Below are 27,513 nucleotides of genomic sequence, written 5' to 3'. Positions count from 1 at the left end.
TTTTTGCCAGAGCTGTAGTTAGCAAGGCCGAAAAAAGACATTTGTCCGTCCAGTTCAGCCTATATTCCGTCAGAAGAAATCCCCAGATCTACGTCCTTCTAAAGAACCTAATAACTGCAAGATACAATATTGTTACGCTCCAGGAAGACATCCGGGCCTCTCTTGAACCCCTTGACTGAGTTCGCCATCCCCACCTCCTCAGACAAGGAATTCCAGATTCTCCCTGCCCTACCAGTAAAGAATCCTTTTCTATGTTGGTGGAAAAACCTTCTCTCCTCCAGATGCAGAGAATGCCCCCTTGTGACCGTCACCTTCCTTGGTATAAACAGATCCTCGGAGAGATATATACTTATACATGGTTATGAGATCACCCCTCAGTTTCTAGACTAAATAATACTTTTTACATTGATAATACATTGATAATCTCGCTGGGTACCGTAATTCTTCCATCCCGTTACTAAATTTTGTTGACCCTTTTTGGACTTGCTCTAGTTCCACAAAAATCATAATTTCCAGGCTTGAATTGGGCAGGTTAATCTTTGCGAAGGACATGTGATTCAAGCCACATACAAGGTTATCCTGGAAAAATAGTTGATTCCTTCTGCTCAGGCAACGTTCCCCAACTCTGAGGACTGGCTTTTCCAGCAGAACAATGCACCATGCCACACGGCTAGGTAAACCAACGTGTGGATGAAGGAACACTAGCTCAAATCGCTGTCATGGCCAGCCCAATCTCCAAACCTGAACCCCATTGAAAACCTCTTGAATGTGAGGAAGATGGATAGTCACAAGCCATCAAACAAAGAAGAACTGCTTAAATTTTTGTACCAGGAGTGGCATAATGTCACCCAAAAGCAGTGTGAAAGACTGGTGGAAAGCATGCCAAGACACATGAAAGCTGTAATTAAAAATCATGGTTATTCCACAAAATATTGATTTCTGAACTCTTCCTGAGATAAAACATTAGTATTGTTGTTTCTAAATAATTATGAACTTGTTTTCGTAGCATTATTTGAGGTCTGCAAGCACTGCATTTTTTTTGCTATTTTGACCATTTTTCATTTTCTGAAAATAAGTACAAAATTTAGTGCTTGGAAATTCGAAGACATGTTGTCAGTAGTTTATAGAATATAAGAGCAATTTACATTTTACTCAAAAATATACCTATAAAGAGAAAATTAAGACAAACTGAAGATTTTGCAGTGGTCTCTTAATTTTTGCCAGAGCTGTAGTTAGCAAGGCCGAAAAAAGACATTTGTCCGTCCAGTTCAGCCTATATTCCGTCAGAAGAAATCCCCAGATCTACGTCCTTCTAAAGAACCTAATAACTGCAAGATACAATATTGTTACGCTCCAGGAAGACATCCGGGCCTCTCTTGAACCCCTTGACTGAGTTCGCCATCCCCACCTCCTCAGACAAGGAATTCCAGATTCTCCCTGCCCTACCAGTAAAGAATCCTTTTCTATGTTGGTGGAAAAACCTTCTCTCCTCCAGATGCAGAGAATGCCCCCTTGTGACCGTCACCTTCCTTGGTATAAACAGATCCTCGGAGAGATATATACTTATACATGGTTATGAGATCACCCCTCAGTTTCTAGACTAAATAATACTTTTTACATTGATAATACATTGATAATCTCGCTGGGTACCGTAATTCTTCCATCCCGTTACTAAATTTTGTTGACCCTTTTTGGACTTGCTCTAGTTCCACAAAAATCATAATTTCCAGGCTTGAATTGGGCAGGTTAATCTTTGCGAAGGACATGTGAATCAAGCCACATACAAGGTTATCCTGGAAAAATAGTTGATTCCTTCTGCTCAGGCAACGTTCCCCAACTCTGAGGACTGGCTTTTCCAGCAGAACAATGCACCATGCCACACGGCTAGGTAAACCAACGTGTGGATGAAGGAACACTAGCTCAAATCGCTGTCATGGCCAGCCCAATCTCCAAACCTGAACCCCATTGAAAACCTCTTGAATGTGAGGAAGATGGATAGTCACAAGCCATCAAACAAAGAAGAACTGCTTAAATTTTTGTACCAGGAGTGGCATAATGTCACCCAAAAGCAGTGTGAAAGACTGGTGGAAAGCATGCCAAGACACATGAAAGCTGTAATTAAAAATCATGGTTATTCCACAAAATATTGATTTCTGAACTCTTCCTGAGATAAAACATTAGTATTGTTGTTTCTAAATAATTATGAACTTGTTTTCGTAGCATTATTTGAGGTCTGCAAGCACTGCATTTTTTTTGCTATTTTGACCATTTTTCATTTTCTGAAAATAAGTACAAAATTTAGTTCTTGGAAATTCGAAGACATGATGTCATTAGTTTATAGAATATAAGAGCAATTTACATTTTACTCAAAAATATACCTATAAAGAGAAAATTAAGACAAACTGAAGATTTTGCAGTGGTCTCTTAATTTTTGCCAGAGCTGTAGTTAGCATGGCCGAAAAAAGACATTTGTCCGTCCAGTTCAGCCTATATTCCGTCAGAAGAAATCCCCAGATCTACGTCCTTCTAAAGAACCTAATAACTGCAAGATACAATATTGTTACGCTCCAGGAAGACATCCGGGCCTCTCTTGAACCCCTTGACTGAGTTCGCCATCCCCACCTCCTCAGACAAGGAATTCCAGATTCTCCCTGCCCTACCAGTAAAGAATCCTTTTCTATGTTGGTGGAAAAACCTTCTCTCCTCCAGATGCAGAGAATGCCCCCTTGTGACCGTCACCTTCCTTGGTATAAACAGATCCTCGGAGAGATATATACTTATACATGGTTATGAGATCACCCCTCAGTTTCTAGACTAAATAATACTTTTTACATTGATAATACATTGATAATCTCGCTGGGTACCGTAATTCTTCCTTCCCGTTACTAAATTTTGTTGACCCTTTTTGGATTTGCTCTAGTTCCACAAAAATCATAATTTCCAGGCTTGAATTGGGCAGGTTAATCTTTGCGAAGGACATGTGAATCAAGCCACATACAAGGTTATCCTGGAAAAATAGTTGATTCCTTCTGCTCAGGCAACGTTCCCCAACTCTGAGGACAGGCTTTTCCAGCAGAACAATGCACCATGCCACATGGCTAGGTAAACCAACGTGTGGATGAAGGAACACTAGCTCAAATCGCTGTCATGGCCAGCCCAATCTCCAAACCTGAACCCCATTGAAAACCTCTTGAATGTGAGGAAGATGGATAGTCACAAGCCATCAAACAAAGAAGAACTGCTTAAATTTTTGTACCAGGAGTGGCATAATGTCATCCAAAAGCAGTGTGAAAGACTGGTGGAAAGCATGCCAAGACACATGAAAGCTGTAATTAAAAATCATGGTTATTCCACAAAATATTGATTTCTGAACTCTTCCTGAGATAAAACATTAGTATTGTTGTTTCTAAATAATTATGAACTTGTTTTCGTAGCATTATTTGAGGTCTGCAAGCACTGCATTTTTTTTGCTATTTTGACCATTTTTCATTTTCTGAAAATAAGTACAAAATTTAGTGCTTGGAAATTCGAAGACATGTTGTCAGTAGTTTATAGAATATAAGAGCAATTTACATTTTACTCAAAAATATACCTATAAAGAGAAAATTAAGACAAACTGAAGATTTTGCAGTGGTCTCTTAATTTTTGCCAGAGCTGTAGTTAGCAAGGCCGAAAAAAGACATTTGTCCGTCCAGTTCAGCCTATATTCCGTCAGAAGAAATCCCCAGATCTACGTCCTTCTAAAGAACCTAATAACTGCAAGATACAATATTGTTACGCTCCAGGAAGACATCCGGGCCTCTCTTGAACCCCTTGACTGAGTTCGCCATCCCCACCTCCTCAGACAAGGAATTCCAGATTCTCCCTGCCCTACCAGTAAAGAATCCTTTTCTATGTTGGTGGAAAAACCTTCTCTCCTCCAGATGCAGAGAATGCCCCCTTGTGACCGTCACCTTCCTTGGTATAAACAGATCCTCGGAGAGATATATACTTATACATGGTTATGAGATCACCCCTCAGTTTCTAGACTAAATAATACTTTTTACATTGATAATACATTGATAATCTCGATGGGTACCGTAATTCTTCCATCCCGTTACTAAATTTTGTTGACCCTTTTTGGACTTGCTCTAGTTCCACAAAAATCATAATTTCCAGGCTTGAATTGGGCAGGTTAATCTTTGCGAAGGACATGTGAATCAAGCCACATACAAGGTTATCCTGGAAAAATAGTTGATTCCTTCTGCTCAGGCAACGTTCCCCAACTCTGAGGACTGGCTTTTCCAGCAGAACAATGCACCATGCCACACGGCTAGGTAAACCAACGTGTGGATGAAGGAACACTAGCTCAAATCGCTGTCATGGCCAGCCCAATCTCCAAACCTGAACCCCATTGAAAACCTCTTGAATGTGAGGAAGATGGATAGTCACAAGCCATCAAACAAAGAAGAACTGCTTAAATTTTTGTACCAGGAGTGGCATAATGTCACCCAAAAGCAGTGTGAAAGACTGGTGGAAAGCATGCCAAGACACATGAAAGCTGTAATTAAAAATCATGGTTATTCCACAAAATATTGATTTCTGAACTCTTCCTGAGATAAAACATTAGTATTGTTGTTTCTAAATAATTATGAACTTGTTTTCGTAGCATTATTTGAGGTCTGCAAGCACTGCATTTTTTTTGCTATTTTGACCATTTTTCATTTTCTGAAAATAAGTACAAAATTTAGTGCTTGGAAATTCGAAGACATGTTGTCAGTAGTTTATAGAATATAAGAGCAATTTACATTTTACTCAAAAATATACCTATAAAGAGAAAATTAAGACAAACTGAAGATTTTGCAGTGGTCTCTTAATTTTTGCCAGAGCTGTAGTTAGCAAGGCCGAAAAAAGACATTTGTCCGTCCAGTTCAGCCTATATTCCGTCAGAAGAAATCCCCAGATCTACGTCCTTCTAAAGAACCTAATAACTGCAAGATACAATATTGTTACGCTCCAGGAAGACATCCTCACCTCCTCAGACAAGGAATTCCAGATTCTCCCTGCCCTACCAGTAAAGAATCCTTTTCTATGTTGGTGGAAAAACCTTCTCTCCTCCAGATGCAGAGAATGCCCCCTTGTGACCGTCACCTTCCTTGGTATAAACAGATCCTCGGAGAGATATATTCTTATACATGGTTATGAGATCACCCCTCAGTTTCTAGACTAAATAATACTTTTTTGCTAATCTCTCTGGGTATTGTAGTTGTTGCCCTTCTTTGTACTAGCTCTAGTTCCACACAGATCATAATTTCATAATTGCACCCCCATGATGACCTCACCTATTTTTAAACATTACCATTTATTAAAAGCTTACGCCCGAACAGGGACTTGAACCCTGGACCCTCAGATTAAAAGTCTGATGCTCTACCGACTGAGCTATCCGGGCTCTCTACATTGATAATCTCGCTGGGTACCGTAATTCTTCCATCCCGTTACTAAATTTTGTTGACCCTATTTGGACTTGCTCTAGTTCCACAAAAATCATAATTTCCAGGCTTGAATTGGGCAGGTTAATCTTTGCGAAGGACATGTGAATCAAGCCACATACAAGGTTATCCTGGAAAAATAGTTGATTCCTTCTGCTCAGGCAACGTTCCCCAACTCTGAGGACTGGCTTTTCCAGCAGAACAATGCACCATGCCACACGGCTAGGTAAACCAACGTGTGGATGAAGGAACACTAGCTCAAATCGCTGTCATGGCCAGCCCAATCTCCAAACCTGAACCCCATTGAAAACCTCTTGAATGTGAGGAAGATGGATAGTCACAAGCCATCAAACAAAGAAGAACTGCTTAAATTTTTGTACCAGGAGTGGCATAATGTCACCCAAAAGCAGTGTGAAAGACTGGTGGAAAGCATGCCAAGACACATGAAAGCTGTAATTAAAAATCATGGTTATTCCACAAAATATTGATTTCTGAACTCTTCCTGAGATAAAACATTAGTATTGTTGTTTCTAAATAATTATGAACTTGTTTTCGTAGCATTATTTGAGGTCTGCAAGCACTGCATTTTTTTTGCTATTTTGACCATTTTTCATTTTCTGAAAATAAGTACAAAATTTAGTGCTTGGAAATTCGAAGACATGTTGTCAGTAGTTTATAGAATATAAGAGCAATTTACATTTTACTCAAAAATATACCTATAAAGAGAAAATTAAGACAAACTGAAGATTTTGCAGTGGTCTCTTAATTTTTGCCAGAGCTGTAGTTAGCAAGGCCGAAAAAAGACATTTGTCCGTCCAGTTCAGCCTATATTCCGTCAGAAGAAATCCCCAGATCTACGTCCTTCTAAAGAACCTAATAACTGCAAGATACAATATTGTTACGCTCCAGGAAGACATCCGGGCCTCTCTTGAACCCCTTGACTGAGTTCGCCATCCCCACCTCCTCAGACAAGGAATTCCAGATTCCCCCTGCCCTACCAGTAAAGAATCCTTTTCTATGTTGGTGGAAAAACCTTCTCTCCTCCAGATGCAGAGAATGCCCCCTTGTGACCGTCACCTTCCTTGGTATAAACAGATCCTCGGAGAGATATTTGTATTGTCCCCTTATATACTTATACATGGTTATGAGATCACCCCTCAGTTTCTAGACAAAATAATACTTTTTTGCTAATCTCTCTGGGTATTGTAGTTGTTGCCCTTCTTTGTACTATGATCCACACAGATCATAATTTCTTTAGACCTTTTATCAGCATACAAGTTACACCCACATTGCACCCCCCATGATGACCTCACCTATTTTACATAACATTACCATTTATTAAAAGCTTACGCCCGAACAGGGACTTGAACCCTGGACCCTCAGATTGGACCCCTGCACCCCCAATTGCACCCCCATGATGACCTCACCTATTTTACATAACATTACCATATATTAAAAGCTTTCGCCCGAACAGGGACTTGAACCCTGGACCCTCAGATTAAAAGTCTGATGCTCTACCGACTGAGCTATCATTATACATTGATAATATCGCTGGGTACCGTAATTCTTCCATCCCGTTACTAAATTTTGTTGCCCCTTTTTGGACTTGCTCTAGTTCCACAAAAATCATAATTTCCAGGCTTGAATTGGGCAGATTAATCTTTGCGAAGGACATGTGAATCAAGCCACATACAAGGTTATCCTGGAAAAATAGTTGATTCCTTCTGCTCAGGCAACGTTCCCCAACTCTGAGGACTGGCTTTTCCAGCAGAACAATGCACCATGCCACACGGCTAGGTAAACCAACGTGTGGATGAAGGAACACTAGCTCAAATCGCTGTCATGGCCAGCCCAATCTCCAAACCTGAACCCCATTGAAAACCTCTTGAATGTGAGGAAGATGGATAGTCACAAGCCATCAAACAAAGAAGAGCTGCTTAAATTTTTGTACCAGGAGTGGCATAATGTCACCCAAAAGCAGTATGAAAGACTTGTGGAAAGCATGCCAAGACACATGAAAGCTGTGATTAAAAATCATGGTTATTCCACAAAATATTGATTTCTGAACTCTTCCTGAGATAAAACATTAGTATTGTTGTTTCTAAATAATTATGAACTTGTTTTCGTAGCATTATTTGAGGTCTGCAAGCACTGCATTTTTTTTGCTATTTTGACCATTTTTCATTTTCTGAAAATAAGTACAAAATTTAGTGCTTGGAAATTCGAAGACATGTTGTCAGTAGTTTATAGAATATAAGAGCAATTTACATTTTACTCAAAAATATACCTATAAAGAGAAAATTAAGACAAACTGAAGATTTTGCAGTGGTCTCTTAATTTTTGCCAGAGCTGTAGTTAGCAAGGCCGAAAAAAGACATTTGTCCGTCCAGTTCAGCCTATATTCCGTCAGAAGAAATCCCCAGATCTACGTCCTTCTAAAGAACCTAATAACTGCAAGATACAATATTGTTACGCTCCAGGAAGACATCCGGGCCTCTCTTGAACCCCTTGACTGAGTTCGCCATCCCCACCTCCTCAGACAAGGAATTCCAGATTCTCCCTGCCCTACCAGTAAAGAATCCTTTTCTATGTTGGTGGAAAAACCTTCTCTCCTCCAGATGCAGAGAATGCCCCCTTGTGACCGTCACCTTCCTTGGTATAAACAGATACTCGGAGAGATATTTGTATTGTCCCCTTATATACTTATACATGGTTATGAGATCACCCCTCAGTTTCTAAAGTGACCGTCACCTTCCTTGGTATAAACAGATCCTCGGAGAGATATTTGTATTGTCCCCTTATATACTTATACATGGTTATGAGATCACCCCTCAGTTTCTAGACGAAATAATACTTTTTTGCTAATCTCTCTCTGTAGTTGTTGCCCTTCTTTGTACTCGCTCTAGTTCCACAATTTCTTTAGACCTTTTATCAGCATACAAGTTACACCCACATTGCAACCCCATGATGACCTCACCTATTTTACATAACATTACCATTTATTAAAAGCTTACGCCCAAACAGGGACTTGAACCCTGGACCCTCAGATTAAAAGTCTGATGCTCTACCGACTGAGCTATCCGGGCTCTCTACATTGATAATCTCGCTGGGTACCGTAATTCTTCCATCCCGTTACTAAATTTTGTTGCCCCTTTTTGGACTTGCTCTAGTTCCACAAAAATCATAATTTCCAGGCTTGAATTGGGCAGATTAATCTTTGCGAAGGACATGTGAATCAAGCCACATACAAGGTTATCCTGGAAAAATAGTTGATTCCTTCTGCTCAGGCAACGTTCCCCAACTCTGAGGACTGGCTTTTCCAGCAGAACAATGCACCATGCCACACGGCTAGGTAAACCAACGTGTGGATGAAGGAACACTAGCTCAAATCGCTGTCATGGCCAGCCCAATCTCCAAACCTGAACCCCATTGAAAACCTCTTGAATGTGAGGAAGATGGATAGTCACAAGCCATCAAACAAAGAAGAACTGCTTAAATTTTTGTACCAGGAGTGGCATAATGTCACCCAAAAGCAGTATGAAAGACTTGTGGAAAGCATGCCAAGACACATGAAAGCTGTGATTAAAAATCATGGTTATTCCACAAAATATTGATTTCTGAACTCTTCCTGAGATAAAACATTAGTATTGTTGTTTCTAAATAATTATGAACTTGTTTTCGTAGCATTATTTGAGGTCTGCAAGCACTGCATTTTTTTTGCTATTTTGACCATTTTTCATTTTCTGAAAATAAGTACAAAATTTAGTGCTTGGAAATTCGAAGACATGTTGTCAGTAGTTTATAGAATATAAGAGCAATTTACATTTTACTCAAAAATATACCTATAAAGAGAAAATTAAGACAAACTGAAGATTTTGCAGTGGTCTCTTAATTTTTGCCAGAGCTGTAGTTAGCAAGGCCGAAAAAAGACATTTGTCCGTCCAGTTCAGCCTATATTCCGTCAGAAGAAATCCCCAGATCTACGTCCTTCTAAAGAACCTAATAACTGCAAGATACAATATTGTTACGCTCCAGGAAGACATCCGGGCCTCTCTTGAACCCCTTGACTGAGTTCGCCATCCCCACCTCCTCAGACAAGGAATTCCAGATTCTCCCTGCCCTACCAGTAAAGAATCCTTTTCTATGTTGGTGGAAAAACCTTCTCTCCTCCAGATGCAGAGAATGCCCCCTTGTGACCGTCACCTTCCTTGGTATAAACAGATCCTCGGAGAGATATTTGTATTGTCCCCTTATATACTTATACATGGTTATGAGATCACCCCTCAGTTTCTAGACGAAATAATACTTTTTTGCTAATCTCTCTCTGTAGTTGTTGCCCTTCTTTGTACTCGCTCTAGTTCCACAATTTCTTTAGACCTTTTATCAGCATACAAGTTACACCCACATTGCAACCCCATGATGACCTCACCTATTTTACATAACATTACCATTTATTAAAAGCTTACGCCCAAACAGGGACTTGAACCCTGGACCCTCAGATTAAAAGTCTGATGCTCTACCGACTGAGCTATCCGGGCTCTCTACATTGATAATCTCGCTGGGTACCGTAATTCTTCCATCCCGTTACTAAATTTTGTTGCCCCTTTTTGGACTTACTCTAGTTCCACAAAAATCATAATTTCCAGGCTTGAATTGGGCAGGTTAATCTTTGCGAAGGACATGTGAATCAAGCCACATACAAGGTTTTCCTGGAAAAATAGTTGATTCCTTCTGCTCAGGCAACGTTCCCCAACTCTGAGGACTGGCTTTTCCAGCAGAACAATGCACCATGCCACACGGCTAGGTAAACCAACGTGTGGATGAAGGAACACTAGCTCAAATCGCTGTCATGGCCAGCCCAATCTCCAAACCTGAACCCCATTGAAAACCTCTTGAATGTGAGGAAGATGGATAGTCACAAGCTATCAAACAAAGAAGAACTGCTTAAATTTTTGTACCAGGAGTGGCATAATGTCACCCAAAAGCAGTGTGAAAGACTGGTGGAAAGCATGCCAAGACACATGAAAGCTGTGATTAAAAATCATGGTTATTCCACAAAATATTGATTTCTGAACTCTTCCTGAGATAAAACATTAGTATTGTTGTTTCTAAATAATTATGAACTTGTTTTCGTAGCATTATTTGAGGTCTGCAAGCACTGCATTTTTTTTGCTATTTTGACCATTTTTCATTTTCTGAAAATAAGTACAAAATTTAGTGCTTGGAAATTCGAAGACATGTTGTCAGTAGTTTATAGAATATAAGAGCAATTTACATTTTACTCAAAAATATACCTATAAAGAGAAAATTAAGACAAACTGAAGATTTTGCAGTGGTCTCTTAATTTTTGCCAGAGCTGTAGTTAGCTAGGCCGAAAAAAGACATTTGTCCGTCCAGTTCAGCCTATATTCCGTCAGAAGAAATCCCCAGATCTACGTCCTTCTAAAGAACCTAATAACTGCAAGATACAATATTGTTACGCTCCAGGAAGACATCCGGGCCTCTCTTGAACCCCTTGACTGAGTTCGCCATCCCCACCTCCTCAGACAAGGAATTCCAGATTCTCCCTGCCCTACCAGTAAAGAATCCTTTTCTATGTTGGTGGAAAAACCTTCTCTCCTCCAGATGCAGAGAATGCCCCCTTGTGACCGTCACCTTCCTTGGTATAAACAGATCCTCGGAGAGATATTTGTATTGTCCCCTTATATACTTATACATGGTTATGAGATCACCCCTCAGTTTCTAGACAAAATAATACTTTTTTGCTAATCTCTCTGGGTATTGTAGTTGTTGCCCTTCTTTGTACTATGATCCACACAGATCATAATTTCTTTAGACCTTTTATCAGCATACAAGTTACACCCACATTGCACCACCATGATGACCTCACCTATTTTACATAACATTACCATTTATTAAAAGCTTACGCCCGAACAGGGATTTGAACCCTGGACCCTCAGATTAAAAGTCTGATGCTCTACCGACATTGATAATCTCGCTGGGTACCGTAATTCTTCCATCCCGTTACTAAATTTTGTTGCCCCTTTTTGGACTTGCTCTAGTTCCACAAAAATCATAATTTCCAGGCTTGAATTGGGCAGGTTAATCTTTGCGAAGGACATGTGAATCAAGCCACATACAAGGTTATCCTGGAAAAATAGTTGATTCCTTCTGCTCAGGCAACGTTCCCCAACTCTGAGGACTGGCTTTTCCAGCAGAACAATGCACCATGCCACACGGCTAGGTAAACCAACGTGTGGATGAAGGAACACTAGCTCAAATCGCTGTCATGGCCAGCCCAATCTCCAAACCTGAACCCCATTGAAAACCTCTTGAATGTGAGGAAGATGGATAGTCACAAGCTATCAAACAAAGAAGAACTGCTTAAATTTTTGTACCAGGAGTGGCATAATGTCACCCAAAAGCAGTGTGAAAGACTGGTGGAAAGCATGCCAAGACACATGAAAGCTGTGATTAAAAATCATGGTTATTCCACAAAATATTGATTTCTGAACTCTTCCTGAGATAAAACATTAGTATTGTTGTTTCTAAATAATTATGAACTTGTTTTCGTAGCATTATTTGAGGTCTGCAAGCACTGCATTTTTTTTGCTATTTTGACCATTTTTCATTTTCTGAAAATAAGTACAAAATTTAGTGCTTGGAAATTCGAAGACATGTTGTCAGTAGTTTATAGAATATAAGAGCAATTTACATTTTACTCAAAAATATACCTATAAAGAGAAAATTAAGACAAACTGAAGATTTTGCAGTGGTCTCTTAATTTTTGCCAGAGCTGTAGTTAGCTAGGCCGAAAAAAGACATTTGTCCGTCCAGTTCAGCCTATATTCCGTCAGAAGAAATCCCCAGATCTACGTCCTTCTAAAGAACCTAATAACTGCAAGATACAATATTGTTACGCTCCAGGAAGACATCCGGGCCTCTCTTGAACCCCTTGACTGAGTTCGCCATCCCCACCTCCTCAGACAAGGAATTCCAGATTCTCCCTGCCCTACCAGTAAAGAATCCTTTTCTATGTTGGTGGAAAAACCTTCTCTCCTCCAGATGCAGAGAATGCCCCCTTGTGACCGTCACCTTCCTTGGTATAAACAGATCCTCGGAGAGATATTTGTATTGTCCCCTTATATACTTATACATGGTTATGAGATCACCCCTCAGTTTCTAGACAAAATAATACTTTTTTGCTAATCTCTCTGGGTATTGTAGTTGTTGCCCTTCTTTGTACTATGATCCACACAGATCATAATTTCTTTAGACCTTTTATCAGCATACAAGTTACACCCACATTGCACCACCATGATGACCTCACCTATTTTACATAACATTACCATTTATTAAAAGCTTACGCCCGAACAGGGACTTGAACCCTGGACCCTCAGATTAAAAGTCTGATGCTCTACCGACATTGATAATCTCGCTGGGTACCGTAATTCTTCCATCCCGTTACTAAATTTTGTTGCCCCTTTTTGGACTTGCTCTAGTTCCACAAAAATCATAATTTCCAGGCTTGAATTGGGCAGGTTAATCTTTGCGAAGGACATGTGAATCAAGCCACATACAAGGTTATCCTGGAAAAATAGTTGATTCCTTCTGCTCAGGCAACGTTCCCCAACTCTGAGGACTGGCTTTTCCAGCAGAACAATGCACCATGCCACACGGCTAGGTAAACCAACGTGTGGATGAAGGAACACTAGCTCAAATCGCTGTCATGGCCAGCCCAATCTCCAAACCTGAACCCCATTGAAAACCTCTTGAATGTGAGGAAGATGGATAGTCACAAGCTATCAAACAAAGAAGAACTGCTTAAATTTTTGTACCAGGAGTGGCATAATGTCACCCAAAAGCAGTGTGAAAGACTGGTGGAAAGCATGCCAAGACACATGAAAGCTGTGATTAAAAATCATGGTTATTCCACAAAATATTGATTTCTGAACTCTTCCTGAGATAAAACATTAGTATTGTTGTTTCTAAATAATTATGAACTTGTTTTCGTAGCATTATTTGAGGTCTGCAAGCACTGCATTTTTTTTGCTATTTTGACCATTTTTCATTTTCTGAAAATAAGTACAAAATTTAGTGCTTGGAAATTCGAAGACATGTTGTCAGTAGTTTATAGAATATAAGAGCAATTTACATTTTACTCAAAAATATACCTATAAAGAGAAAATTAAGACAAACTGAAGATTTTGCAGTGGTCTCTTAATTTTTGCCAGAGCTGTAGTTAGCTAGGCCGAAAAAAGACATTTGTCCGTCCAGTTCAGCCTATATTCCGTCAGAAGAAATCCCCAGATCTACGTCCTTCTAAAGAACCTAATAACTGCAAGATACAATATTGTTACGCTCCAGGAAGACATCCGGGCCTCTCTTGAACCCCTTGACTGAGTTCGCCATCCCCACCTCCTCAGACAAGGAATTCCAGATTCTCCCTGCCCTACCAGTAAAGAATCCTTTTCTATGTTGGTGGAAAAACCTTCTCTCCTCCAGATGCAGAGAATGCCCCCTTGTGACCGTCACCTTCCTTGGTATAAACAGATCCTCGGAGAGATATTTGTATTGTCCCCTTATATACTTATACATGGTTATGAGATCACCCCTCAGTTTCTAGACAAAATAATACTTTTTTGCTAATCTCTCTGGGTATTGTAGTTGTTGCCCTTCTTTGTACTCGCTCTAGTTCCACACAGATCATAATTTCTTTAGACCTTTTATCAGCATACAAGTTACACCCACATTGCACCCCCATGATGACCTCACCTATTTTACATAACATTACCATTTATTAAAAGCTTACGCCCGAACAGGGACTTGAACCCTGCTCTACCGACTGAGCTATCCGGGCTCTCTACATTGATAATCTCGCTGGGTACCGTAATTCTTTCATCCCGTTACTAAATTTTGTTGCCCCTTTTTGGACTTGCTCTAGTTCCACAAAAATCATAATTTCCAGGCTTGAATTGGGCAGGTTAATCTTTGCGAAGAACATGTGAATCAAGCCACATACAAGGTTATCCTGGAAAAATAGTTGATTCCTTCTGCTCAGGAAACGTTCCCCAACTCTGAGGACTGGCTTTTCCAGCAGAACAATGCACCATGCCACACGGCTAGGTAAACCAACGTGTGGATGAAGGAACACTAGCTCAAATCGCTGTCATGGCCAGCCCAATCTCCAAACCTGAACCCCATTGAAAACCTCTTGAATGTGAGGAAGATGGATAGTCACAAGCTATCAAAAAAGAAGAACTGCTTAAATTTTTGTACCAGGAGTGGCATAATGTCACCCAAAAGCAGTGTGAAAGACTGGTGGAAAGCATGCCAAGACACATGAAAGCTGTGATTAAAAATCATGGTTATTCCACAAAATATTGATTTCTGAACTCTTCCTGAGATAAAACATTAGTATTGTTGTTTCTAAATAATTATGAACTTGTTTTCGTAGCATTATTTGAGGTCTGCAAGCACTGCATTTTTTTTGCTATTTTGACCATTTTTCATTTTCTGAAAATAAGTACAAAATTTAGTGCTTGGAAATTCGAAGACATGTTGTCAGTAGTTTATAGAATATAAGAGCAATTTACATTTTACTCAAAAATATACCTATAAAGAGAAAATTAAGACAAACTGAAGATTTTGCAGTGGTCTCTTAATTTTTGCCAGAGCTGTAGTTAGCTAGGCCGAAAAAAGACATTTGTCCGTCCAGTTCAGCCTATATTCCGTCAGAAGAAATCCCCAGATCTACGTCCTTCTAAAGAACCTAATAACTGCAAGATACAATATTGTTACGCTCCAGGAAGACATCCGGGCCTCTCTTGAACCCCTTGACTGAGTTCGCCATCCCCACCTCCTCAGACAAGGAATTCCAGATTCTCCCTGCCCTACCAGTAAAGAATCCTTTTCTATGTTGGTGGAAAAACCTTCTCTCCTCCAGATGCAGAGAATGCCCCCTTGTGACCGTCACCTTCCTTGGTATAAACAGATCCTCGGAGAGATATTTGTATTGTCCCCTTATATACTTATACATGGTTATGAGATCACCCCTCAGTTTCTAGACAAAATAATACTTTTTTGCTAATCTCTCTGGGTATTGTAGTTGTTGCCCTTCTTTGTACTCGCTCTAGTTCCACACAGATCATAATTTCTTTAGACCTTTTATCAGCATACAAGTTACACCCACATTGCACCCCCATGATGACCTCACCTATTTTACATAACATTACCATTTATTAAAAGCTTACGCCCGAACAGGGACTTGAACCCTGCTCTACCGACTGAGCTATCCGGGCTCTCTACATTGATAATCTCGCTGGGTACCGTAATTCTTTCATCCCGTTACTAAATTTTGTTGCCCCTTTTTGGACTTGCTCTAGTTCCACAAAAATCATAATTTCCAGGCTTGAATTGGGCAGGTTAATCTTTGCGAAGAACATGTGAATCAAGCCACATACAAGGTTATCCTGGAAAAATAGTTGATTCCTTCTGCTCAGGAAACGTTCCCCAACTCTGAGGACTGGCTTTTCCAGCAGAACAATGCACCATGCCACACGGCTAGGTAAACCAACGTGTGGATGAAGGAACACTAGCTCAAATCGCTGTCATGGCCAGCCCAATCTCCAAACCTGAACCCCATTGAAAACCTCTTGAATGTGAGGAAGATGGATAGTCACAAGCTATCAAAAAAGAAGAACTGCTTAAATTTTTGTACCAGGAGTGGCATAATGTCACCCAAAAGCAGTGTGAAAGACTGGTGGAAAGCATGCCAAGACACATGAAAGCTGTGATTAAAAATCATGGTTATTCCACAAAATATTGATTTCTGAACTCTTCCTGAGATAAAACATTAGTATTGTTGTTTCTAAATAATTATGAACTTGTTTTCGTAGCATTATTTGAGGTCTGCAAGCACTGCATTTTTTTTGATATTTTGACCATTTTTCATTTTCTGAAAATAAGTACAAAATTTAGTGCTTGGAAATTCGAAGACATGTTGTCAGTAGTTTATAGAATATAAGAGCAATTTACATTTTACTCAAAAATATACCTATAAAGAGAAAATTAAGACAAACTGAAGATTTTGCAGTGGTCTCTTAATTTTTGCCAGAGCTGTAGTTAGCAAGGCCGAACTGTCCGTCCAGTTCAGCCTATATTCCGTCAGAAGAAATCCCCAGATCTACGTCCTTCTAAAGAACCTAATAACTGCAAGATACAATATTGTTACGCTCCAGGAAGACATCCGGGCCTCTCTTGAACCCCTTGACTGAGTTCGCCATCCCCACCTCCTCAGACAAGGAATTCCAGATTCTCCCTGCCCTACCAGTAAAGAATCCTTTTCTATGTTGGTGGAAAAACCTTCTCTCCTCCAGATGCAGAGAATGCACCCTTGTGACCGTCACCTTCCTTGGTATAAACAGATCCTCGGAGACATATATACTTATACATGGTTATGAGATCACCCCTCAGTTTCTAGACAAAATAATACTTTTTTGCTAATCTCTCTGGGTATTGTAGTTGTTGCCCTTCTTTGTACTCGCTCTAGTTCCACAAAGATCATAATTTCTTTAGACCTTTTATCAGCATACAAGTTACACCCACATTGCACCCCCATGATGACCTCACCTATTTTACATAACATTACCATTTATTAAAAGCTTACGCCCGAACAGGGACTTGAACCCTGGACCCTCAGATTAAAAGTCTGATGCTCTACCGACTGAGCTATCCGGGCTCTCTACATTGATAATCTCGCTGGGTACCGTAATTCTTTCATCCCGTTACTAAATTTTGTTGCCCCTTTTTGGACTTGCTCTAGTTCCACAAAAATCATAATTTCCAGGCTTGAATTGGGCAGGTTAATCTTTGCGAAGAACATGTGAATCAAGCCACATACAAGGTTATCCTGGAAAAATAGTTGATTCCTTCTGCTCAGGAAACGTTCCCCAACTCTGAGGACTGGCTTTTCCAGCAGAACAATGCACCATGCCACACGGCTAGGTAAACCAACGTGTGGATGAAGGAACACTAGCTCAAATCGCTGTCATGGCCAGCCCAATCTCCAAACCTGAACCCCATTGAAAACCTCTTGAATGTGAGGAAGATGGATAGTCACAAGCTATCAAAAAAGAAGAACTGCTTAAATTTTTGTACCAGGAGTGGCATAATGTCACCCAAAAGCAGTGTGAAAGACTGGTGGAAAGCATGCCAAGACACATGAAAGCTGTGATTAAAAATCATGGTTATTCCACAAAATATTGATTTCTGAACTCTTCCTGAGATAAAACATTAGTATTGTTGTTTCTAAATAATTATGAACTTGTTTTCGTAGCATTATTTGAGGTCTGAAAGCACTGCATTTTTTTTGATATTTTGACCATTTTTCATTTTCTGAAAATAAGTACAAAATTTAGTGCTTGGAAATTCGAAGACATGTTGTCAGTAGTTTATAGAATATAAGAGCAATTTACATTTTACTCAAAAATATACCTATAAAGAGAAAATTAAGACAAACTGAAGATTTTGCAGTGGTCTCTTAATTTTTGCCAGAGCTGTAGTTAGCAAGGCCGAACTGTCCGTCCAGTTCAGCCTATATTCCGTCAGAAGAAATCCCCAGATCTACGTCCTTCTAAAGAACCTAATAACTGCAAGATACAATATTGTTACGCTCCAGGAAGACATCCGGGCCTCTCTTGAACCCCTTGACTGAGTTCGCCATCCCCACCTCCTCAGACAAGGAATTCCAGATTCTCCCTGCCCTACCAGTAAAGAATCCTTTTCTATGTTGGTGGAAAAACCTTCTCTCCTCCAGATGCAGAGAATGCACCCTTGTGACCGTCACCTTCCTTGGTATAAACAGATCCTCGGAGACATATATACTTATACATGGTTATGAGATCACCCCTCAGTTTCTAGACAAAATAATACTTTTTTGCTAATCTCTCTGGGTATTGTAGTTGTTGCCCTTCTTTGTACTCGCTCTAGTTCCACACAGATCATAATTTCTTTAGACCTTTTATCAGCATACAAGTTACACCCACATTGCACCCCCATGATGACCTCACCTATTTTACATAACATTACCATTTATTAAAAGTTACGCCCGAACAGGGACGTAACCCTGGACGAACCCTGGACCCTCAGATTAAAAGTCTGATGCTCTACCGACTGAGCTATCCGGGCTCTCTACATTGATAATCTCGCTGGGTACCGTAATTCTTTCATCCCGTTACTAAATTTTGTTGCCCCTTTTTGGACTTGCTCTAGTTCCACAAAAATCATAATTTCCAGGCTTGAATTGGGCAGGTTAATCTTTGCGAAGAACATGTGAATCAAGCCACATACAAGGTTATCCTGGAAAAATAGTTGATTCCTTCTGCTCAGGAAACGTTCCCCAACTCTGAGGACTGGCTTTTCCAGCAGAACAATGCACCATGCCACACGGCTAGGTAAACCAACGTGTGGATGAAGGAACACTAGCTCAAATCGCTGTCATGGCCAGCCCAATCTCCAAACCTGAACCCCATTGAAAACCTCTTGAATGTGAGGAAGATGGATAGTCACAAGCTATCAAAAAAGAAGAACTGCTTAAATTTTTGTACCAGGAGTGGCATAATGTCACCCAAAAGCAGTGTGAAAGACTGGTGGAAAGCATGCCAAGACACATGAAAGCTGTGATTAAAAATCATGGTTATTCCACAAAATATTGATTTCTGAACTCTTCCTGAGATAAAACATTAGTATTGTTGTTTCTAAATAATTATGAACTTGTTTTCGTAGCATTATTTGAGGTCTGCAAGCACTGCATTTTTTTTGCTATTTTGACCATTTTTCATTTTCTGAAAATAAGTACAAAATTTAGTGCTTGGAAATTCGAAGACATGTTGTCAGTAGTTTATAGAATATAAGAGCAATTTACATTTTACTCAAAAATATACCTATAAAGAGAAAATTAAGACAAACTGAAGATTTTGCAGTGGTCTCTTAATTTTTGCCAGAGCTGTAGTTAGCTAGGCCGAAAAAAGACATTTGTCCGTCCAGTTCAGCCTATATTCCGTCAGAAGAAATCCCCAGATCTACGTCCTTCTAAAGAACCTAATAACTGCAAGATACAATATTGTTACGCTCCAGGAAGACATCCGGGCCTCTCTTGAACCCCTTGACTGAGTTCGCCATCCCCACCTCCTCAGACAAGGAATTCCAGATTCTCCCTGCCCTACCAGTAAAGAATCCTTTTCTATGTTGGTGGAAAAACCTTCTCTCCTCCAGATGCAGAGAATGCCCCCTTGTGACCGTCACCTTCCTTGGTATAAACAGATCCTCGGAGAGATATTTGTATTGTCCCCTTATATACTTATACATGGTTATGAGATCACCCCTCAGTTTCTAGACAAAATAATACTTTTTTGCTAATCTCTCTGGGTATTGTAGTTGTTGCCCTTCTTTGTACTCGCTCTAGTTCCACACAGATCATAATTTCTTTAGACCTTTTACCATTACCATTTATTAAAAGCTTACGCCCGAACAGGGACTTGAACCCTGGACCCTCAGAATAAAAGTCTGATGCTCTACCGACTGAGCTATCCGGGCTCTCTACATTGATAATCTCGCTGGGTACCGTAATTCTTCCATCCCGTTACTAAATTTTGTTGCCCCTTTTTGGACTTGCTCTAGTTCCACAAAAATCATAATTTCCAGGCTTGAATTGGGCAGGTTAATCTTTGCGAAGGACATGTGAATCAAGCCACATACAAGGTTATCCTGGAAAAATAGTTGATTCCTTCTGCTCAGGCAACGTTCCCCAACTCTGAGGACTGGCTTTTCCAGCAGAACAATGCACCATGCCACACGGCTAGGTAAACCAACGTGTGGATGAAGGAACACTAGCTCAAATCGCTGTCATGGCCAGCCCAATCTCCAAACCTGAACCCCATTGAAAACCTCTTGAATGTGAGGAAGATGGATAGTCACAAGCTATCAAACAAAGAAGAACTGCTTAAATTTTTGTACCAGGAGTGGCATAATGTCACCCAAAAGCAGTGTGAAAGACTGGTGGAAAGCATGCCAAGACACATGAAAGCTGTGATTAAAAATCATGGTTATTCCACAAAATATTGATTTCTGAACTCTTCCTGAGATAAAACATTAGTATTGTTGTTTCTAAATAATTATGAACTTGTTTTCGTAGCATTATTTGAGGTCTGCAAGCACTGCATTTTTTTTGCTATTTTGACCATTTTTCATTTTCTGAAAATAAGTACAAAATTTAGTGCTTGGAAATTCGAAGACATGTTGTCAGTAGTTTATAGAATATAAGAGCAATTTACATTTTACTCAAAAATATACCTATAAAGAGAAAATTAAGACAAACTGAAGATTTTGCAGTGGTCTCTTAATTTTTGCCAGAGCTGTAGTTAGCAAGGCCGAACTGTCCGTCCAGTTCAGCCTATATTCCGTCAGAAGAAATCCCCAGATCTACGTCCTTCTAAAGAACCTAATAACTGCAAGATACAATATTGTTACGCTCCAGGAAGACATCCGGGCCTCTCTTGAACCCCTTGACTGAGTTCGCCATCCCCACCTCCTCAGACAAGGAATTCCAGATTCTCCCTGCCCTACCAGTAAAGAATCCTTTTCTATGTTGGTGGAAAAACCTTCTCTCCTCCAGATGCAGAGAATGCACCCTTGTGACCGTCACCTTCCTTGGTATAAACAGATCCTCGGAGACATATATACTTATACATGGTTATGAGATCACCCCTCAGTTTCTAGACTAAATAATACTTTTTTGCTAATCTCTCTGGGTATTGTAGTTGTTGCCCTTCTTTGTACTCGCTCTAGTTCCACACAGATCATAATTTCTTTAGACCTTTTATCAGCATACAAGTTACACCCACATTGCACCCCCATGATGACCTCACCTATTTTACATAACATTACCATTTATTAAAAGCTTACGCCCGAACAGGGACTTGAACCCTGGACCCTCAGATTAAAAGTCTGATGCTCTACCGACTGAGCTATCCGGGATCTCTACATTGATAATCTCGCTGGGTACCGTAATTCTTTCATCCCGTTACTAAATTTTGTTGCCCCTTTTTGGACTTGCTCTAGTTCCACAAAAATCATAATTTCCAGGCTTGAATTCTGCAGGTTAATCTTTGCGAAGAACATGTGAATCAAGCCACATACAAGGTTATCCTGGAAAAATAGTTGATTCCTTCTGCTCAGGAAACGTTCCCCAACTCTGAGGACTGGCTTTTCCAGCAGAACAATGCACCATGCCACACGGCTAGGTAAACCAACGTGTGGATGAAGGAACACTAGCTCAAATCGCTGTCATGGCCAGCCCAATCTCCAAACCTGAACCCCATTGAAAACCTCTTGAATGTGAGGAAGATGGATAGTCACAAGCTATCAAAAAAGAAGAACTGCTTAAATTTTTGTACCAGGAGTGGCATAATGTCACCCAAAAGCAGTGTGAAAGACTGGTGGAAAGCATTCCAAGACACATGAAAGCTGTGATTAAAAATCATGGTTATTCCACAAAATATTGATTTCTGAACTCTTCCTGAGATAAAACATTAGTATTGTTGTTTCTAAATAATTATGAACTTGTTTTCGTAGCATTATTTGAGGTCTGCAAGCACTGCATTTTTTTTGCTATTTTGACCATTTTTCATTTTCTGAAAATAAGTACAAAATTTAGTGCTTGGAAATTCGAAGACATGTTGTCAGTAGTTTATAGAATATAAGAGCAATTTACATTTTACTCAAAAATATACCTATAAAGAGAAAATTAAGACAAACTGAAGATTTTGCAGTGGTCTCTTAATTTTTGCCAGAGCTGTAGTTAGCTAGGCCGAAAAAAGACATTTGTCCGTCCAGTTCAGCCTATATTCCGTCAGAAGAAATCCCCAGATCTACGTCCTTCTAAAGAACCTAATAACTGCAAGATACAATATTGTTACGCTCCAGGAAGACATCCGGGCCTCTCTTGAACCCCTTGACTGAGTTCGCCATCCCCACCTCCTCAGACAAGGAATTCCAGATTCTCCCTGCCCTACCAGTAAAGAATCCTTTTCTATGTTGGTGGAAAAACCTTCTCTCCTCCAGATGCAGAGAATGCCCCCTTGTGACCGTCACCTTCCTTGGTATAAACAGATCCTCGGAGAGATATTTGTATTGTCCCCTTATATACTTATACATGGTTATGAGATCACCCCTCAGTTTCTAGACAAAATAATACTTTTTTGCTAATCTCTCTGGGTATTGTAGTTGTTGCCCTTCTTTGTACTCGCTCTAGTTCCACACAGATCATAATTTCTTTAGACCTTTTATCAGCATACAAGTTACACCCACATTGATGACCTCACCTATTTTACATAACATTACCATTTATTAAAAGCTTATGCCCGAACAGGGACTTGAACCCTGGACCCTCAGAATAAAAGTCTGACGCTCTACCGACTGAGCTATCCGGGCTCTCTACGTTGATAATCTCGCTGGGTACCGTAATTCTTCCATCCCGTTACTAAATTTTGTTGCCCCTTTTTGGACTTGCTCTAGTTCCACAAAAATCATAATTTCCAGGCTTGAATTGGGCAGGTTAATCTTTGCGAAGGACATGTGAATCAAGCCACATACAAGGTTATCCTGGAAAAATAGTTGATTCCTTCTGCTCAGGCAACGTTCCCCAACTCTGAGGACTGGCTTTTCCAGCAGAACAATGCACCATGCCACACGGCTAGGTAAACCAACGTGTGGATGAAGGAACACTAGCTCAAATCGCTGTCATGGCCAGCCCAATCTCCAAACCTGAACCCCATTGAAAACCTCTTGAATGTGAGGAAGATGGATAGTCACAAGCTATCAAAAAAGAAGAACTGCTTAAATTTTTGTACCAGGAGTGGCATAATGTCACCCAAAAGCAGTGTGAAAGACTGGTGGAAAGCATGCCAAGACACATGAAAGCTGTGATTAAAAATCATGGTTATTCCACAAAATATTGATTTCTGAACTCTTCCTGAGATAAAACATTAGTATTGTTGTTTCTAAATAATTATGAACTTGTTTTCGTAGCATTATTTGAGGTCTGCAAGCACTGCATTTTTTTTGCTATTTTGACCATTTTTCATTTTCTGAAAATAAGTACAAAATTTAGTGCTTGGAAATTCGAAGACATGTTGTCAGTAGTTTATAGAATATAAGAGCAATTTACATTTTACTCAAAAATATACCTATAAAGAGAAAATTAAGACAAACTGAAGATTTTGCAGTGGTCTCTTAATTTTTGCCAGAGCTGTAGTTAGCAAGGCCGAACTGTCCGTCCAGTTCAGCCTATATTCCGTCAGAAGAAATCCCCAGATCTACGTCCTTCTAAAGAACCTAATAACTGCAAGATACAATATTGTTACGCTCCAGGAAGACATCCGGGCCTCTCTTGAACCCCTTGACTGAGTTCGCCATCCCCACCTCCTCAGACAAGGAATTCCAGATTCTCCCTGCCCTACCAGTAAAGAATCCTTTTCTATGTTGGTGGAAAAACCTTCTCTCCTCCAGATGCAGAGAATGCACCCTTGTGACCGTCACCTTCCTTGGTATAAACAGATCCTCGGAGACATATATACTTATACATGGTTATGAGATCACCCCTCAGTTTCTAGACTAAATAATACTTTTTTGCTAATCTCTCTGGGTATTGTAGTTGTTGCCCTTCTTTGTACTCGCTCTAGTTCCACACAGATCATAATTTCTTTAGACCTTTTATCAGCATACAAGTTACACCCACATTGCACCCCCATGATGACCTCACCTATTTTACATAACATTACCATTTATTAAAAGCTTACGCCCGAACAGGGACTTGAACCCTGGACCCTCAGATTAAAAGTCTGATGCTCTACCGACTGAGCTATCCGGGCTCTCTACATTGATAATCTCGCTGGGTACCGTAATTCTTTCATCCCGTTACTAAATTTTGTTGCCCCTTTTTGGACTTGCTCTAGTTCCACAAAAATCATAATTTCCAGGCTTGAATTCTGAAGGTTAATCTTTGCGAAGAACATGTGAATCAAGCCACATACAAGGTTATCCTGGAAAAATAGTTGATTCCTTCTGCTCAGGAAACGTTCCCCAACTCTGAGGACTGGCTTTTCCAGCAGAACAATGCACCATGCCACACGGCTAGGTAAACCAACGTGTGGATGAAGGAACACTAGCTCAAATCGCTGTCATGGCCAGCCCAATCTCCAAACCTGAACCCCATTGAAAACCTCTTGAATGTGAGGAAGATGGATAGTCACAAGCTATCAAAAAAGAAGAACTGCTTAAATTTTTGTACCAGGAGTGGCATAATGTCACCCAAAAGCAGTGTGAAAGACTGGTGGAAAGCATGCCAAGACACATGAAAGCTGTGATTAAAAATCATGGTTATTCCACAAAATATTGATTTCTGAACTCTTCCTGAGATAAAACATTAGTATTGTTGTTTCTAAATAATTATGAACTTGTTTTCGTAGCATTATTTGAGGTCTGCAAGCACTGCATTTTTTTTGCTATTTTGACCATTTTTCATTTTCTGAAAATAAGTACAAAATTTAGTGCTTGGAAATTCGAAGACATGTTGTCAGTAGTTTATAGAATATAAGAGCAATTTACATTTTACTCAAAAATATACCTATAAAGAGAAAATTAAGACAAACTGAAGATTTTGCAGTGGTCTCTTAATTTTTGCCAGAGCTGTAGTTAGCTAGGCCGAAAAAAGACATTTGTCCGTCCAGTTCAGCCTATATTCCGTCAGAAGAAATCCCCAGATCTACGTCCTTCTAAAGAACCTAATAACTGCAAGATACAATATTGTTACGCTCCAGGAAGACATCCGGGCCTCTCTTGAACCCCTTGACTGAGTTCGCCATCCCCACCTCCTCAGACAAGGAATTCCAGATTCTCCCTGCCCTACCAGTAAAGAATCCTTTTCTATGTTGGTGGAAAAACCTTCTCTCCTCCAGATGCAGAGAATGCCCCCTTGTGACCGTCACCTTCCTTGGTATAAACAGATCCTCGGAGAGATATTTGTATTGTCCCCTTATATACTTATACATGGTTATGAGATCACCCCTCAGTTTCTAGACAAAATAATACTTTTTTGCTAGTAGTTGTTGCCCTTCTTTGTACTCGCTCTAGTTCCACACAGATCATAATTTCTTTAGACCTTTTATCAGCATACAAGTTACACCCACATTGCACCCCCATGATGACCTCACCTATTTTACATAACATTACCATTTATTAAAAGCTTACGCCCGAACAGGGACTTGAACCCTGGACCCTCAGAATAAAAGTCTGATGCTCTACCGACTGAGCTATCCGGGCTCTCTACATTGATAATCTCGCTGGGTACCGTAATTCTTCCATCCCGTTACTAAATTTTGTTGCCCCTTTTTGGACTTGCTCTAGTTCCACAAAAATCATAATTTCCAGGCTTGAATTCTGCAGGTTAATCTTTGCGAAGAACATGTGAATCAAGCCACATACAAGGTTATCCTGGAAAAATAGTTGATTCCTTCTGCTCAGGAAACGTTCCCCAACTCTGAGGACTGGCTTTTCCAGCAGAACAATGCACCATGCCACACGGCTAGGTAAACCAACGTGTGGATGAAGGAACACTAGCTCAAATCGCTGTCATGGCCAGCCCAATCTCCAAACCTGAACCCCATTGAAAACCTCTTGAATGTGAGGAAGATGGATAGTCACAAGCTATCAAAAAAGAAGAACTGCTTAAATTTTTGTACCAGGAGTGGCATAATGTCACCCAAAAGCAGTGTGAAAGACTGGTGGAAAGCATGCCAAGACACATGAAAGCTGTGATTAAAAATCATGGTTATTCCACAAAATATTGATTTCTGAACTCTTCCTGAGATAAAACATTAGTATTGTTGTTTCTAAATAATTATGAACTTGTTTTCGTAGCATTATTTGAGGTCTGCAAGCGCTGCATTTTTTTTGCTATTTTGACCATTTTTCATTTTCTGAAAATAAGTACAAAATTTAGTGCTTGGAAATTCGAAGACATGTTGTCAGTAGTTTATAGAATATAAGAGCAATTTACATTTTACTCAAAAATATACCTATAAAGAGAAAATTAAGACAAACTGAAGATTTTGCAGTGGTCTCTTAATTTTTGCCAGAGCTGTAGTTAGCTAGGCCGAAAAAAGACATTTGTCCGTCCAGTTCAGCCTATATTCCGTCAGAAGAAATCCCCAGATCTACGTCCTTCTAAAGAACCTAATAACTGCAAGATACAATATTGTTACGCTCCAGGAAGACATCCGGGCCTCTCTTGAACCCCTTGACTGAGTTTGCCATCCCCACCTCCTCAGACAAGGAATTCCAGATTCTCCCTGCCCTACCAGTAAAGAATCCTTTTCTATGTTGGTGGAAAAACCTTCTCTCCTCCAGATGCAGAGAATGCCCCCTTGTGACCGTCACCTTCCTTGGTATAAACAGATCCTCGGAGAGATATTTGTATTGTCCCCTTATATACTTATACATGGTTATGAGATCACCCCTCAGTTTCTAGACAAAATAATACTTTTTTGCTAATCTCTCTGGGTATTGTAGTTGTTGCCCTTCTTTGTACTCGCTCTAGTTCCACACAGATCATAATTTCTTTAGACCTTTTATCAGCATACAAGTTACACCCACATTGATGACCTCACCTATTTTACATAACATTACCATTTATTAAAAGCTTATGCCCGAACAGGGACTTGAACCCTGGACCCTCAGAATAAAAGTCTGATGCTCTACCGACTGAGCTATCCGGGCTCTCTACGTTGATAATCTCGCTGGGTACCGTAATTCTTCCATCCCGTTACTAAATTTTGTTGCCCCTTTTTGGACTTGCTCTAGTTCCACAAAAATCATAATTTCCAGGCTTGAATTGGGCAGGTTAATCTTTGCGAAGGACATGTGAATCAAGCCACATACAAGGTTATCCTGGAAAAATAGTTGATTCCTTCTGCTCAGGCAACGTTCC

General features: G+C 40.0%; 11 non-coding genes across 11 annotated transcripts; all 11 read right to left on the bottom strand.

Moving 5' to 3' along the window:
• Positions 1–5,355: 5,355 nt before the first annotated feature.
• On the bottom strand, positions 5,356–5,428 carry TRNAK-UUU (transfer RNA lysine (anticodon UUU)). Its single transcript has one exon. It is a non-coding gene; the product is annotated as a tRNA-Lys (tRNA).
• Positions 5,429–8,481: 3,053 nt separating this feature from the next.
• TRNAK-UUU (transfer RNA lysine (anticodon UUU)) lies at positions 8,482–8,554 on the bottom strand. The gene has a single exon. It is a non-coding gene; the product is annotated as a tRNA-Lys (tRNA).
• A 1,379-nt stretch (positions 8,555–9,933) lies between these two features.
• TRNAK-UUU (transfer RNA lysine (anticodon UUU)) lies at positions 9,934–10,006 on the bottom strand. The gene has a single exon. It is a non-coding gene; the product is annotated as a tRNA-Lys (tRNA).
• Positions 10,007–17,135: 7,129 nt separating this feature from the next.
• TRNAK-UUU (transfer RNA lysine (anticodon UUU)) lies at positions 17,136–17,208 on the bottom strand. The gene has a single exon. It is a non-coding gene; the product is annotated as a tRNA-Lys (tRNA).
• A 1,365-nt stretch (positions 17,209–18,573) lies between these two features.
• Positions 18,574–18,656, bottom strand: TRNAK-UUU (transfer RNA lysine (anticodon UUU)). Its single transcript has one exon. It is a non-coding gene; the product is annotated as a tRNA-Lys (tRNA).
• A 1,334-nt stretch (positions 18,657–19,990) lies between these two features.
• On the bottom strand, positions 19,991–20,063 carry TRNAK-UUU (transfer RNA lysine (anticodon UUU)). Its single transcript has one exon. It is a non-coding gene; the product is annotated as a tRNA-Lys (tRNA).
• Positions 20,064–21,430: 1,367 nt separating this feature from the next.
• Positions 21,431–21,503, bottom strand: TRNAK-UUU (transfer RNA lysine (anticodon UUU)). Its single transcript has one exon. It is a non-coding gene; the product is annotated as a tRNA-Lys (tRNA).
• Positions 21,504–22,885: 1,382 nt separating this feature from the next.
• Positions 22,886–22,958, bottom strand: TRNAK-UUU (transfer RNA lysine (anticodon UUU)). Its single transcript has one exon. It is a non-coding gene; the product is annotated as a tRNA-Lys (tRNA).
• A 1,366-nt stretch (positions 22,959–24,324) lies between these two features.
• TRNAK-UUU (transfer RNA lysine (anticodon UUU)) lies at positions 24,325–24,397 on the bottom strand. The gene has a single exon. It is a non-coding gene; the product is annotated as a tRNA-Lys (tRNA).
• Positions 24,398–25,774: 1,377 nt separating this feature from the next.
• On the bottom strand, positions 25,775–25,847 carry TRNAK-UUU (transfer RNA lysine (anticodon UUU)). The gene has a single exon. It is a non-coding gene; the product is annotated as a tRNA-Lys (tRNA).
• A 1,382-nt stretch (positions 25,848–27,229) lies between these two features.
• TRNAK-UUU (transfer RNA lysine (anticodon UUU)) lies at positions 27,230–27,302 on the bottom strand. Its single transcript has one exon. It is a non-coding gene; the product is annotated as a tRNA-Lys (tRNA).
• Between the last annotated feature and the right edge of the window lie 211 nt (positions 27,303–27,513).

The sequence above is a fragment of the Dendrobates tinctorius genome, unplaced genomic scaffold (assembly GCF_039654945.1).
Source record: "Dendrobates tinctorius isolate UK_male_01 unplaced genomic scaffold, ASM3965494v1 ptg000099l, whole genome shotgun sequence".
Taxonomy (NCBI): Eukaryota; Metazoa; Chordata; class Amphibia; order Anura; family Dendrobatidae; genus Dendrobates; species Dendrobates tinctorius.
Note: the sequence above shows the minus strand (reverse complement) of the source record. Positions and strands in the feature narration are given on the sequence as shown.